The 15,816-nt window shown below is 49.1% G+C and overlaps 1 protein-coding gene across 2 annotated transcripts in view; it reads left to right on the top strand.

Annotated features, from left to right (window-relative positions):
- The first annotated feature begins 15,371 nt into the window (after nucleotides 1-15,371).
- The window catches only part of ELMSAN1 (ELM2 and Myb/SANT domain containing 1), a 39,361-nt gene continuing 38,916 nt past the window's right edge, over nucleotides 15,372-15,816 (top strand). Inside the window, exon 1 of one of the 2 annotated variants that reach the window (XM_006925431.3) lies at nucleotides 15,372-15,722. The gene's annotated coding sequence lies outside the window, so the exon portion shown is untranslated. The remainder of the gene's footprint in view (nucleotides 15,723-15,816) is intronic. The other variant, XM_006925430.3, reaches the window with a different exon arrangement.

The following is a 15,816-nucleotide window of genomic DNA, read 5'->3' as shown; positions in this document are numbered from 1 at the left end:
GACGTCTGTTAGGAAAGGCCTAGGATGGCCCCAGGGCTCTGCATGAACACTGTGGAATTAATGAACCAGAGGCTTTCTGGAAGAGCCGATGTTTGAGGTGAGTCCTGAGAAACGAGTAGGCGTCCACCAGGTGGCAAAGGGAGTCAGGGCATTATAGGCACAGAGAACAGCTCAGGTAAGGCCTGAAGTGGAGGCGTGTCACAACACTGTTGGCCCTGGGAACTGCAAGCAGTGGGGTGTGATGGAGAACTGGTGCTGAGAGAGAGAGAGAGAGAGAGAGAGAGAGAGAGCGCGTCGAGAGAATGAGTTGGGGGCAGGGAGAAAGAGTGAGAGAGAGAGAGATTGAGAGAGAGAGAGAGCGCGAATGAGTTGGGAAATTAGATTTTCTTTTTGAAATATCATTCATCATTCAGCGGTGATGGGGAGAACTGACTGGACGTGGAGGAAGGTGGACGGCAAAGACAACAGAAAGGAGGTCATTGCAGTCACCGGGGCAAGATGGAAGAGTAGTGGAGGAGGCAGAAGCTGGATTATAAAGGTGTCAAGGGATTTGGTTTGACAGGCCTTGAGGACCAAGGGAGAAGCGTTTGCTCAGTTTTCTGCTTGAGACACAGGAAAAGCAGCGGATTTACGGGAGACACGATATGTCTAATTTCTGACATGTCGAGTTGGAGATGCCTGTAGGGGAGCCAAGAGAGGTCTTTTGGGCAGTTAGACACATAGATCTACGGCAGGAGATCTCCAAGAGATGGCATTGGGGCGATGTTGCCCCTCCATGAACTCTAACCAGACCACTCCCCCAAAAATGTCATTTAAGTTAAAAATGATTACTTACTGCGCAGCCACAGCGTTAAGACAAGTTCTAAACAAACCTGATTGCCTCCTTTTAGCTCCCTCCATCTATTGGACATTCTGGAGCAAACATTTGGGAGCCACCAGAACATGGAAGGCAGTTGGAGCTAGGGGAGTAGATGGCACCACCCATGGAGAACTCATAGTAGGAGGTGAGGGGATCACCATTTAAGGGGCAGGGTATAAGGGTCATCAGCAACAGAGACAGAAGGAACTGACCTTGAGGAAGGGAGAAAACCAAGAGAGCGTGGTGTCATCGAAGCTGAAGGAGAAGGGAGCTTTGTATTTTTTGAAAACAAAGCATGATTTTGTATTCCTAGTACAGCCCATGGTACATAGAAAGTTCTCCATAAGTATTTATTAAGTCGGATTGAGATTGATCAACTCTTGATCACTGGGGAATGTCAAGAAAGAGGACTGAAAATAACGACTGACTCAGGAATTACGAGGTTACTGGGGCTTTGCCAGGCGGCTTCTTGTTTCATTTAACCTCCCTGTGAAATAGGCAGTGCAGGTATCACCTCTCCCAGGGTTGAGGTGATATGTGCAAGTTCTAGAGCCCAGGTTTCCTGACTCCAAGTCCACTTTTCTCTGAACTGGTGGGGAATGAGGAAGAGTCCAAGGGAGCAGTAATACCTTTAATTTCTGATATTAATGCCCCAAATGGGTTATCTGGTCAGAACCAGAGACAGAGTAGGTTGTTATATTCAGCATTTATGGCATTTGTCCATATTCGTGATTATTAGGTGGCTGTGATCCTCTCAGATGTGTGGATGTTTAAATTAGACTCTTTTCACAGAGTAAAAGATAAAGGCTTGAGCGCAGATGTTGTCTCAGGGCTGAGGAGCCAGTGTGGAGGTGGAAGGACAGGTTGTGGGAGTACAGGTCTTAGACTGCAAATGCAGAAGCTGACTCCGGCCAAATTAAGGGGAAAAGTGATGCATTGGAAGGATGTCTCGTAATGCCCTGAATGCCCTGGAAGGCTGGAGAATGAGGCTCAGAAATCGATGTGGACCTGTGGAAAGTTGGGTGGTTGGAACCAAAGCCAAGGTGATGATGCAGCTGGCCTGGCATCACTGCTACTAGCTGACCTGAATGCCACCACCCCCTCCAGAATGAGTTCTGAGCTCCCCCTGCTTTTTTGTGCTACTCACGCCAGAGGCAAAGCTGAGCATCTGGTTGGCCAGCTTAGGTCACATGTCCATGTTCTCGCTGTTGGGGGTCTTGTAGAGTGAGGTTCTGGAGGTTACAACTTCCCCAGTGTTAGATGGAACTCTGCCTCCCACCAGGTCTCACAATACCAGTTGCCTGAAACCTAAGGATGGGTGCACATGCCCAGTGGACAAGTGTCCACCATAGAAACTAGACCCCGTTCTAGCCCTCAGATTGGGACAACTGGACAGTGCTGGACATGGGAGAAGGAGATGGGGCATCTCACTTAGGCCATTCAAAATATCCACATCTTGTTCTTAATCTTTTTGGACATCTTTCTGACTCCTTTAGCTTCCAGCTAAACGTTAGGATTCTTACAGGCTCTGAAGAGTATTTCATTAGCAACTGGATTTCTCCTTTGGAATCTGAATGATTCCAGTGGAAAAGAGAGGTCATTCCAACATCTGGATCCTCGCTGCACATTTGATTTCACTTGGAAAACTTCAGCGCTGCCTTGTAAGGACAGTGGCCCAGGCTGGGCTAACAGGCAGTTTATAACTTGAATTCTGTTTCTCTTCTGGGATTGGGCAAGACGGGCAGGGCCAGAGGTGTTTGGGAGGAGCTGCTTTGCTCTTCAAATGCGAAGTCAGAGTTTTGACTTCAGGCTTGGTTTGTGGAATGATTGAAGTTCCTGGTGTCCAAGCTGGCCAAGGCAACAGGACTGGGCACCTTTCCAATTCTGAAGATGTTGACCTAGTTAGATGTTCTACTCACTATCCTGCCTGAGAGAGAGAGCTAAAGGAGAAAGGGCCTTTCGTCCCATCCCTTTCCAGGTTCCTCATTCATACTAGGGGAGTACCGGCTTACTTTTTGCCCTCAGATCTTTTGGTTATAGCTCTTTGAAGCAAGGGCATGATGCCTGAAATCTTGTTCATTTTGTTCCAATAACATTAGACAAAGGAATTAACTTCCCTTAAAAAGAAAAAGAAAAATGCAGTTTTGAACTTACTGAACTCTTGGCTGTGGGGACCACTAGCATTCCAAGGGTCTTTTCCCTTGGTGCCTGAGAATGGGAAGCTGCTGCCTCCTCGGAGCTGGGCGTGTCGTGGGCTGGGTTCTTATAGCCAGGTGATTCCTGAGGCTGAGGCTTGGTCACCAATGTGGGGTCAGGTTGGCCCCCAGGAGGGACGGTGTAGGGGTGTTCCTGGCCAGTGTTGGCTTTGGCACAGTTTATACTGACCTGCCCATTTTTGTCCAGATGAAATGAAATTGCATTAAAAGCAATATTGAAGTAGAAAAGAAGTCTTGAAGGACCTGAGTTCTTTTACTAAAACACAGATTTGCTTATGTTACCCCTCTTAAAAACCTTTGAGAGCTGCCCAAGTTCTGCAGGAGAAACCTCACATTCCTTGGAATAGCACACAAGGCCCTCTGGGAGCCCCAGCCCCCACTTGCATCTCTTGTCCTGCTGCTCTCCCTTAGCTAGTGTCCATGTATGTTCTTTCTGCTCCTCGACGCACGTACTCCTATGTGCCATTTGTGTATTGTTGTTCGCTCTGCTTGGAATGCCCTCCCTGCCCTTTTCCTCCTGGCAGACGCCCACAGGACTGGCCAGAAGTCACCTGCTTCCTTGCTGCCTTCCTGAGCTGCCACCTTAGCATTTCTGTGATTGAACTTCTCCACTGCAGGACGCTGGCATCAGCCGCTGGTGTACCTAGTTCCTCACTAACCTAGACTTGTGCCGGGCGCATGGTAGGCAGCCTGAGGGGATGTGGGGGAGCAGTGGGCAGGCCTAGGACCTGGCCTGGGTCAGGTGAGTGGTTGGTGAGCTGGTTGTCTGCATGATGGCCTCCCTTAGCACCTGCTGGTGGAGCCACTGCCTTGGTGACTTTGCTGTTTTTCTGAGCCTGCCAAGGAGACCCTGGTGATGTGGGGGAAGGGACTTTGGGGATACAAAGCCTGGCACATAGGTTTCCATCACCCTAAGGGGGACTCTGAGGAGGCGTCTGTGATAAAAGCTGGTTTAAAGGTGGAGGAGACTTCCCTCCCCACTGGTCCCAACCCTTAGAGAAGGATGAGTGCTGGCTGCCCCTAGAGGACCCCTGCGTTTTCATGCCTGATACTGTCCGCTGGCTTTGCACAGAGAAGGGATTAGGGAAAATGAGTCAGCAGACCATGAGAGGAGAGATTGGGCTCTTTAAAACGAAAGCCCTATTTTGTCTGGTGACAGGACAGTCTGTGGCTCTTCCTATAGCGGGGAAAGAGGAACAGAGTTTCCTGACAATGATCGTAGGGTACAGCAGGAGCCCCAAAGCAGGGCCTTAGGGTCTTGGTTTCTTTATAAAATGAGAGGCTTAGACTACACATGGTCCTTTCCTGCTTGAAAATTCCACAAGCCTATGAATGGAGTCCAGCAGGTGGTGTCTTTATGGTGCATTACAGTGAGGGACCTGGGTGACTACTTAGAGGCATTCCTAATATGGAATAGTTATCGTGGTCTGCATGCCACTTAGAGAATGCTGTGGGGTAGCATCTTTCCCACAAGGCTGATGAGGAGGACTTTCTTAAAAGATTTCCTTTTGTAAAGTCGAGCCACCCTTAGGGCTGAGCTCACACATGAATAGGCCTACTTGACCAATGGTGAGTGTATTGCTTATGGCATTTGCTAAGTATGTTTCCAGAACCTAAAAGCATATAGTATTTCTAAAATCTCCTGTAGGATCCCATTGAAGTGCGTCTTTGTTCTTGGCCCCTGGAAGATCAGCTCCGGGGAAGCTTGAGTGGTGGGGTAGGTTTGATGCCCAGGGATGTGTTGGCTCTTTGGGAGAGACAGTATGTGGAATCTGCCTTTGTTTCTGCCTCTACAGAGCCTGCTCCCCACTCCTATCCATCTCAGCCCTCTACCTTTCTACCCACATCTCTCTGTCCTCCTTCATCCCTCCACAGCAAATCAACTGAGCTACCTCCAACATCCATTCAGTCATAGGGTGTGCACTCCAGATGCCCGACCCGCTGAGGGGTTAGGAAAAGTGGATTTTAAGAGTAGACCTTGACCAGTAGGATTGAAGGTATAGTCAGGAAAACTACTTTGGAAAATAGACAATCCAGGTAATTCACGTAGAACAATGTATTTTTTAAATGTAGAACTTGAAGCTATAAAAATGTCAGTTTCCAATACCTATTAGTATTACTCTTGGGAATTTATTCTAAGGAAATCAGTCTAAAGAGGAGAACTATATGCACAAAGATATTTATAGCAACATTATTTAAAATAGCAAAAAACTGTAAGTAACCTAAATGTTCCTTGTGGTTATATAATTCACGATACCAGGACTCAGTGAATATTGTGCCACTGTTAAATTAATATAAAGATGATATTCATTGGGAAAATGATGATGAATTTTGGTGGAAAAATGTCTTCTGTTTTAGCAGGCAAAATTGCACATACATTCAATGAGTGCATGAAAACTGATTACACTGGTTATGTAAATTGGCATAAGATAAATGCTGGATTTAGGTGAAGCGGTTATGGAGTATTTGTTTGTTTGAAATTGCTTTAGTAATATATATATAGCATATACACTTAAAAAGAAAAAAAAAAAGACCTTAACATTATCAAAGACTTTGGATCTGGGTGGGAAGGAGGCCAGGGGAGGAACTCCAAGCCTCCCATCTGTTACCAAGATGACAGAACTGCTGTCTTGGCCACCTGCACTGCAGGGGCTGGGGAATTCAGACTGGTTAACTTGGGTCTTTTAGTAACTAGAGGCCTGACTTCACTGCCGGGCTCTCAGAGTGGACTGCCTGGTGCAGGTGACCCCCAAGTGGCCTCAGAGACCCAGATGATTGTTTCCACTTGAGTTTCCAGGGAACCAGCTCAGTGAGCATGTGTGGCCCTGAGGCTGGGCTCTGAGCCACCCCCTCACCCACAGGAGGGGGCAGCTCACTGTCTCTGTAGTTCAAACGGGTAGCAGGGAGGATGTGCTTTGCAAACTGACCTCCTGCAGCCCTGCTTAACTCAGTTGGAACCAAAGTGAGTTAGTGTCTGGGATGTTTCCAGTGTTGCACATATTTATTGTAATATTGAAACTTAGAGATACCCTTTAGTGCTAGTCTCATTAATCCCCTCCCCCCACATTCATCCAGTCTACCTCTGGCTTAGCAGGCAGGGCCCTCTGACCTCCCATCTTGCCATGAGCTCTGCTGGGACTTGCAACTACAGGTGTGGCCTTGTGGCTGAGCAGCTGACCCTCTTCTGACCACTTTCTCATATCTTTGGCATCTCAGAGCCTCTGGACGCCCAGTGAATGGCCTTCTCATCCACCACTCCCTCTAGGGTTTGCCTCTGTGTGTATGTAGCCTCTTCTTACTGGGGAACTTTCTTGACATGTGGAAGGTCTGTTCGGAGGGCTCACCATCATCCTTTCCCTGTGAATATGCCATTCAGGGCAGGAGATGGAGACTCCTTGGTGCTGTTTGGAGTCCTGAGGTGGGTGGGAACTGGAGAGCACTGGGCAGGCTTGGAGAGGGCAGGTTGGAGCCTGCAAAACAGAAGCCACTACAGCAGAGCACATACAGAGAGATGGCCAGACACTGCTGGGGGCCCTGGTTATCTCAAGCATATATCCGCTAAGGCCAAATTCCAGAACTGTCAAAGATTTGGATTTTTTTGTTGTTGTTATTCCGAGATCAGACTGAAATAGGGCCTGTGGCTGGAGGTTTGCCAGGATCAGAGAAAAACTGGAAAGCGCATGGGGTTAGGGCTCGCCTGGATACTCATGAGGGGTATGCAGGCCAGTTTCATGTCTTTCACGACATGGATGCTGGTGTGTGTGTTTGGAAGTGGGAGTGGGGATATCCACATGCTTCCCTAGAATCTCATTCCTAAAGGGCCTGATCCCACCCCCACCCTCTGCAGTGACCTCAGGCTGCTCCAACGAGATCATTGCTGGTGGTGTATTAACTTTCACAGAATCTAAGTAACAAGCTGTCTTCCTGAGCCCAGGACCCGGCTCATCTCACTGCTCGTCTCAGTTCCCTAATTTAGAGACCACGTGTGTGCCCCAAGGTTGTCAGCAGCTCGATGTCTTGAAGCTTGAAACACATTTCCATAGAAACAATGCTATAAATGGTGGTTGGGTTCTTAGGCTAGCCCACAAAGAGCTCTGGTGTCACCTCCCAAGTTGCTGAAATAAGGTATTAGTAAAATTGAGAGCGCAAAGACAGCAGTTAAGAGTTAGCACCCCAGGATGGTGGAGGTTAAATGGTGTGGGTTTATTTATGTAACTTTGTTTCTTTGAGGAGGGGTACCTTTCATAGCCCTCCTGATAAAGGAAGCTCTAGGGCCTTCCCTCTGCCCACAGTCATAATCCCCTCCTTTCTTAGTTTACCTTCCTACTTCCTGCCTTATCAAGCCAGAGACCTGGGCCTCCTTGACCCCTGGGACCCTGGGTTGGGGTATTTTTATGATGAGGAAATCCTCTTCAAGGGCCCTTACATCATCAATGTCATCATCGTCATTGTCGTCATCATCATCATCATCGTCATCATCATTATTTAAACCATCTTGACCAGCTCAACAGAATAAACATTACACCTTAGCAATTTACATTGTTCAAAATTCTCTTCTGATTGCTGCTAATGTTCCTGTGGCAGTTTTAACATAGTTTGTAAGTTTACTTCTATTATTTCTTTGTGCTGATTTTGTCACTGAACGATTCATCAAATGGTTTCATTTGAGTGTTTCCGTGTGTCAATCCATTTCATTCTGTTACCATGCCATGCCATAATCTGAATGGATTTCTAGCTTTTGGGTTTATATACAGGTGCTATGAACATCTCTTATAAAAATTCCCTTGTGGTATTTTAAATTATTTTCATGGGATATGGGCCCCTGACCATAATTAGCTGGTCAAGGTGTTAAACACTTGTTACGAAATGCCAAATCACATTCTAGAAAGATTCGAACAGTTTACAGTGTCACGGCAATGCACGTACAGCTGTCTGATGGCCCTGCCAATAGCAGCTTTCTTGTTTTGATTGATTTACTTATTTTCGCGTTGACTCTGGCCATAATGGGTCCTTAGTGATGTTCTAATTTGCATTTATTAAATTGCTGCTGAGACTGTCATTTTTTTGTCCTGATGATTTACTGTGTGTGTTTCCTCATGTGTCAAACTATGTCTCTGTCACTGTGGAGCCTCCTCACTTCTATCTCATCTCCCTGAACCGCCTTCCTGTTAGGAAACAAAGTCCTGCCTTCCTCACTCAGTCTCACCCCTGGTCCTGGGCTAACTCTTCTCCACCCCTGCCTGGTTCCCCGCTTCAGCCACACTGGCCCTCAGCCCCCAGATGGCTGGGACTGATGCTTTGTGGGGCAGGAGGGAGTGTGAGGGACAGACACTGAGGCCTTGTGGTGGAGGCCGAAGGTAGATTTGAGGCCGGGGCTTGTCTGAGTGGTTCCAAAATAGGTTTGTAAAGTGACCTACTTAGAGGGAGGCTGCCCAGAGAGATTCTGGGAGGAGCCGTAGGCTGTTAGGGCTGGAGAGGGCACTGGGGTTCATCTGGTCTAAGGGTCACCCACTCAAAGGCTTGTAGGGGACGGGGGTAATCTCAATGATAGAGGCTGGCTGGGTGGGGCTAAGAGCACAGCACAAGTGAGATGATAAACAACAGTGACTTGTGGCCTATGATGGGGTGAAATCTGGGGAAAATGGAATATGTGAGTCTCATCATAGTGCTACTCCTTTCGAAGTGCTATTCCTATCATAATGCTACTCCCCTGGCTCTGCTACTCAGCTCCACCTCCAAGAAAGAGGGCTCAGTGTGGCCAGTGTTCCATTTTTTTTTTCATGACAAACCAGAAATCCTGATTTTTTAGCTTAAATCTCCTGATTTTAAAAAATGTTGACAATACATTTAAGTCAATTAAAATAGAACACATTAATTACACGAGTCAAATAAAATATAGCCGGGGGATGAGAATGGCTTGTGACCCTCCAATCTGTGATCTCTCATTATTTGACTTAACTGAGAGAACACAGGCCCAGAGAGGTATCCTCATATAACAGAGGGAAGGACTCAGAGAGTTCAGTGGTCCAATTCCATCTGTATGACCTTAGAAGAGATGTTTCATCTTTTTGAACCTCAGCTACCTTATGTGTAAAATGGGGATAATGGCTTTCTCTCAGGGTGCCGGGTGGATCCACCTGGCTCGCAGCACTTCAAATATTTAGAAGATACTCAAGAAAAGTGTTGTTAGGCCCCGCATGGGGTCATTCAGAAAATTAGAGGAATAACCAGGTTTAGAACTTTGCTCTCCCGATTCTCAGTCCAGAGCTTGTTCCACATCACATTGCCTGCTTTCATGGGAGTTTCCAGAGGTGTCTGGACATAGGCATCCTTCTGATCCTAGAGAAATTGCTCTCAGTTTATGAGAGCTTGATTTTGCAGCAGCTACTGAGCTCCAGTAACGGGGCCTCTCAGCTCTGTGGACTGTACCCTGCAGGCCCCAGAACCCAGGAGATCAAGTCTCAATAATAGTAGCAGTAGTAGTACCATATACCATTGAACCTAAGAAGCCAGTGATTATAAGATATGCCATTATTTTACGTACAGCTATGAAAGAGAAAATGCTGCTAAATTAAGCCATGACATGCTATCAATTGTAAGATGCATCCTGATTTCAGAGATGTTAAAATGAGGGGAAATGTGCATCTTAGAATGGAAGAAATAGAATAGTAATGAAAGAAGTAGTGGTAATAATCTATTAAATTTTATTGCTTACCTCAAGTTTTCATATATATTATTTTATTCGTGCATTTATCAACAAGCATTTACTGAGCCTCTGCCATGTGCAGGCACTGTGTAGGCACTAGGATTACAAGGTAACTAAGATCTAGGTTGTGCCCCTCAGGAGCTCTGATCCTAGTTGGAAGATGGTGCAATAAGCAGCTGTAGGACAATGGGTAGGGGGTGGAGTAAAGATAAACAAAAGGATGCCATGGGAGTCCAAGGGAGGCAGTGGTTGTTCTGATCCTTAGGAGCAGAGACTAAAACAGTTTGGGGTGCCTGGGATTGATTTAGAAAGTGCTGGCAGGAGAAAGGGAGTGAAGGAAGCAGGGAGGGCTGGGGAAGAAGCTAAGCAAGGAAGGATGTGTTGCAGCTGGAGCTAACTTCAGCCATCCCACAGGGAGCCCTGAATTGTACCACCAAGGATCTGATGCCACCTTGAGGCAAGGGGGCTGACCTTTTGGACCCACTCCCCTTCCTTATTCCCCAGCCCCAGTCAATTATTGGCTGCAGTGCTCTCTCCCAGCAAAGACTCCCTTTGAGAAGAGGGCAGCTGTGAACCCTTAGCAGCTGGAGGATGGTGGCCCGCTTCTGCTTGGAGGATGGTTGAGTAAGGCTTCCTGGAAGACCTTCCATTAAGCTCAAGTCTGGTGGGAGACCAGGGTATGGATTTAACCTGTGGATGAAGGGGGGCGAGGGGAGCATGCATAAGAAAGCAAGCATCTTGGGGAATGTCAGGTAGTGTGGCTGTGTGGGCCTGGGGCTGGGAAGTGGGCAGAGTGTGGTCACGGAAGTGTAAGTACCCAATAGGCTGGCTACCAGTCTCAGCTCTTTGCAGTAGATGATAGGAGCTATTGAAAGGAGATATGATCTCTCTGATGGCAGTGTGGAGGGTAAGTGTGCAAGACTAGAAGCAAGATCAGTTAGGAGATGAGAAAATGATAGCCAATACTTATAAAAGACTTAATGTGTGCCAGATACTGTTTGAAGCTCTTATCATCCCCATTTCGCAGATGAGAAAACCAATGGTTAAGTACCTTGCTCGAGGTCATCGAGCTAATAGGAGCCAAGATTTGGACTCAGGAATCAGCCTGTACTTCTAACCTGTACACTGCCATGAATATGAATGTGGGGTCTTAGTTCATGATGCATCAGTTAAAAATAATGATTTAAAGCATGTCCCATTGCACATACTGGATCTTGGGGGTCTCATTCCTCCTGGCCCACTGCCACAAAGTAGGGAGCTCCAGAGAACAGCCAGTGAAGGAGTCTCTTTGGGGCAGGTTCTGCAGGAGACATGAACTGTGCTGAAATGAGGTGAGGCCTTTGGGAAGCTGGCTCTGTGAAGAAAGGGTGTTTCTGTCCTCACGGTCCTGCAGGCCTGTCTTCCCCGGCAGCCACACCTGTTTTGTCCTTCTCCCTATACTCAGCCAGTCATTGCTCCCAGACTGACAACAGCAACTGGGGACATCTGCAGAAGCTCCCTCTCACGCCTGACAAAGGCACTCAGAACCTGGCCCAGGCCCGCAAAAGAGGGAGGCATAGGTGGGGGTAGGTGGGAGGGCCATGAGATTTAGACAGCTGTGGGCTGGTGTGGCTGTATGACCCTGCCCTTGAACAGGTGAAGCAAATGTGGACTGAGGAGAAGGGTCCCCTGGATTTTCAAGGGTAAAAGAGAGTGCAGGGACTTCTTAGCACGTGGTGGCTTAACTTAATGGCTGGAGTATTTTTGAATTCCTGCTCCCTCAGCAAGGACCTGGCAAAAAGGGGTAGAGAGAAGGCACAGCCATCAACAAGGAGTTGTCCTTGTTCAGGCTGGGTGGGCCGCACCATGGAAAAGCTTGGTGGAAAGGACACGAAGAACAGGGACTGGGAGAGAAGCCTTTGGAGGGTTACCCAGATGAGATCATGAGTCAATGTTGGAAAGAGTCTCTTAGGGCAGAGCGCAGCAAAGGGTCACCTTGGGGCTGGTAGGGTAGACCTCAGGTAGGGTGGACCAGTTCATAACTCTTTTACAGAGGAAAAAAAATCTTGCCTGGAATAGGTTCTTGAAAGGGAGAAGACACTGGCTGTGGGAGAAGGGAATGTAGAAAAAAAAATAATTGTAATCTCTTATTGTGCAAAACATGATACAGTTATAAGGCAGTAATTTGTCCTGGGATTCTCCCTAGAAGGTGGGCATTCTTTCATCATTCATGTAACAAATACTTTACAGTACATCTCTCACGGGCTCAGAGAAGGTAAGTGTCAACTTCCTAAGATCACACAGCAGGTTAGCTTTAGTATGGCTGGACCCAAACTCAGCCCCGGCATTATGGACTTGAGATTTCCTCAGCTGTATTTGTACCCTCAGTTCCCCACACTCCAGTAAAGGTTGATTATTCACGTAAGCACACCATGCGTGCTGGCCTCAATGGAAAGGTCCTGACAGAAGGGACAATGGGAAAAAGAATAAGAATGCTGACATAGGGCTAGAGGAGAAGAAAACCCCTCTTAAATAGTGAGTGATAGCAGCAGAATGTTAATGGAGGCGGGTGGGTGGGTAGGTGGTGAGAACTTGGCTTTCTTGGAAGCTTTTTTTTTCTCTTAATAACGCCTTTATTGGGCTATAATTCACATGCCACGAAATTCATCCTCAGATATTTCTTAATGGTCTCAGGCTGTGTCAGAAGTGGACACTGGTGATGACCACTCAGGGCAGTGGCAGACCATTCTGAGCAGAGTCCAGAGAGCCGACGTCCTAGGAAGCCTCTCGAATGCCATATTCTATCCTCTCTGGGACCCAGAGTTTGGAATCCTGTCTAAGGTGCTTTGTTTCCTGGAACGTCTCTCAGCAGACACACTTCCTGCTAACTGGAGCTCTGGATTCCTCTCTTCTCTGCAGTCTGTGAAGGGCAGTGGTGGAGAAAAGCCCACTCTTTGCGTAAGGTCCCTGGAACACTTTTTTCCCCCAAAGGGCACCCTTCTTGGCTGCTCCAGAGGCTTGTAGGAAGGGCTGGAGTTTCTAAAACCAAAACTTTCAGTTCACATGTCAGCGATTCTGCACTGTCATATCTGCAGTAAAACTGACCTCCAGGGTTTTCCCGGAAGAGCTGCAGCTTTCTTTACACATCCTCATCTGCCTGCCTTTGAGAGGTAGGCTTCCCCTGCCTGGCAGGGGCCATCTGGGACAGTCTTGAGCCCTCCTTCCCTGCATACACATGAGCCCCTTTCCTTCATCTCTTCCTTTCTGAGGCAGCCTGAATTTGGAAGTTTAGTTGGGGTGAAGGGATGAGCTGCTCCAAGATGAGCAGGGCTCCTCCAGGTCACTTCTGTTTCTCACGTACCCTGCCACCTACATCTGCTTCCTTTGCTGCCTCCTGGGCTAGGCACGGCAGCCCAGCAAGGGAGAGGGAGGAAGTCCCGCCAGGAGTGCCCTTTGGAGTGGCTCCCATTAGTTCCCTGGAGGCTGGGCCCTGGCTCCGTGGTTGCAGGCTCTTCTAGGAATGTGCTCCCCAGCTGGGTTGTCTGGTTGACTGGGAACATCCCTGGGCTGGTCTGCACTGGCTCTCAGGGGCTCGCTCTGGGCTGGACAAAGGCCAGCTCTAGAGGCTAAGTCCTAAGAAAAGGTCAGGATGGCCACAGGTCTTCAAAGAAGCCTGGCAGCAGTGGGAACTGGTGTCCATGTGGCTCTGTTTTTGGTTCCCTCACTTGGATGAGGTATCAGTGAGAAGGAAGAAACCAGACAAATGGAAAAAACAAAAAGTCTTTTCACTGAGCCTCTGCCAGGAGTCCTGAGACTCTAGCCTCTACTTGGGAGCCTGCATGCCTGAGCACCTCAGTCCCTCAATTGCTCATTGCCTTCCTCTGGGGGGATGGGAAGAGGGGCAGAGAGGTGACGAACGATTGGCTTGCTCTGTGATCTCATCCAAGTCACTTAACCTCTCTGAACCTCAGGGTTCTCATCCATAAAACGAGAGGGCTAAAACTCGCTCACATACAAGGTTGTTAAGCAGCGTGTGTGAGGATGTGCTTTGGGAATTGTCAGGAACAATACTATCATAGCCGGTGCTAGATCTGACAGCCTGGGCTTTTCTTTTTGGAGGTGGTTCCCCAGCTCCCCCATTCACTTTTTACTATCACAGAAACATAGATTTTTAAACTGGAAGGCATTTCGAGATGTCATCTAATCCAGTCCCCTGGCATAATTATCTGTATTTTGTAAATAAGACTGTTTTAAGTTGTCATTACTTTGACATGTCTGTCATAGCAGGTTGCAAATAAGCCTCTTTCACTTGGGTGGGGTGTGAGCTCGATGCACACAGGTGCTCGGGCCAGCAAAGGGGTGGAAGAGGACAGGAAGGTCATGTCCCTTAGAAGCAAGCGTGGGTTTTCGAGGTTTGTAGGCAGAAGGTCTGAGTGTTGTTTCTGTCATCCTCTGGAGGTAGGGAGGGGGTGGAGGCCCCTGCCCTGCAGGCTCAGAGGGGCTGTGAGAATCACATTCTGCCGTCCCTTCTCTCTGAGAAAGCACCTGCTTGTCAGGACTGGCGGGGTGGGGGAGCGGCTGCGAAGACACTGTATTCTTCAGTGGTTTTTTCTTCAAAGGAAAGATCTTCTGAGCCATCTCCTTGGGTAAAACAAACAAACAAACAAATAAACAAAATGGAAGGAACCAGGAAAAACAGGGCTCCTCCTGGAATTTCTCTTGGCCCTTGAAGCCTCACTGAATGTAGGGGTCAGCAAGAACCTCTTGAGCAGCAGAAATGTTTCCCATCTTCCCAGCAGCCAGGCCAGAAGGCATGGGGGCGAGGGGCGGGGATGGATAGGGGAGGAAGGTAGGGGGATGTGGGCATGCAGTGAAAAGCTGCCCGAACTCTGGCCTCAGTTGCTCCAATTAAACCCATGAGCTTTTCATCACCTAAGTAATAGAAACGTGGGTCTTTTAGAGAGGCTGGGGCCAGTTTCTGAATAACCTCTACAACACTAAGATGCTGGTGAGCCAAAAGTGAAACTTGGGGAGGCTGTTAACAAAGTGCCTTGGAGAGGATTGTGCATGATTTACCGTATCCAAAACCAGAGAGTGATTCTTTGTGGAGGAAAGCGACTCGTGTCCTCCCCAACATCACACACACACTTTCCTGGCAGGCCCGATGGGTTTCCAAACATTTCGTCACCGTCTCCTACTGACCTTGGTGTGAAAGGAACGAGCCGCGTGGCCTGTTGGTTCCAGCTAAGCCATCGGGGGCGCCGGTCTGGGCTGGGGGAGGGTGGCGACCAACTCCGGAGTGGAGGTGAGGTCTGCTGGAAATCCCCAGCCCAGGCAAGCCGCCGAAGGTTTAAAGACGCCTTCCCCGGCCTTATTTGGTCGCAGGAAGTGGGCGGCGCCGGGCCTGCTCCTGGAGAGGCCGACCCGAGACAGTTGTGCTGATGAAGTGGTAGAGCTGGTTCCTGCTCGCCGCCGTGCCGCGCGCGCCGGCCGGCCGCTGGGGCTCCGCGCTCCCAGCGCCGAGTTGTGCAATCCTTTGTAGCACGCCAGAGAGTCCTCCTCCTTCTCTGTTGCCTCTCGCCCTCTCTTTTTTTTTCAAGCTGTGAGCTCAACCGATGAGTCAGAGCAGTGCAATCCTGACACTGCATCGCAGGACTGGGGGTGACACGAAGGGAGGGAGAGCGATCGCGAGGCGGACACCACCGGCGCGGGGTGCGCCGAGGATCCTGCGCCGCGAGCGAGGGGTGACAGCCCGCGCGTCCCGCCCGGGCCCTGCCAGCAAACTTCCCAGCCCCTGGAGGCGGGCTGCTGGAAGCTCTGCGAGCGCCGCGGCGAGGCGGCGGCGTCTGTTTGTGTTTAAAATCGGGGAGTGCGTGCAGCCTGCTGGAGCCTGGGAGGCGACCTAAGGCTGCGGCCCGCGGCGGAAAGGGGACAGTCGATGCCGGAGCTCGGGCAGGAGCGGGTAAGTGAGGCTGCCAGGTCGGCGGCCGAGGCCTGCACGCGGCGAGGCGCACCCTCCCTGGCGCGGCGGCCGAGGGATCGCAGGCTGCGTGCAA

This window comes from Pteropus alecto, unplaced genomic scaffold (assembly GCF_000325575.1).
Source record: "Pteropus alecto unplaced genomic scaffold, ASM32557v1 scaffold8, whole genome shotgun sequence".
In the NCBI taxonomy this organism is placed as follows: domain Eukaryota; kingdom Metazoa; phylum Chordata; class Mammalia; order Chiroptera; family Pteropodidae; genus Pteropus; species Pteropus alecto.
This window is presented reverse-complemented; position numbering and strand designations above follow the sequence as displayed.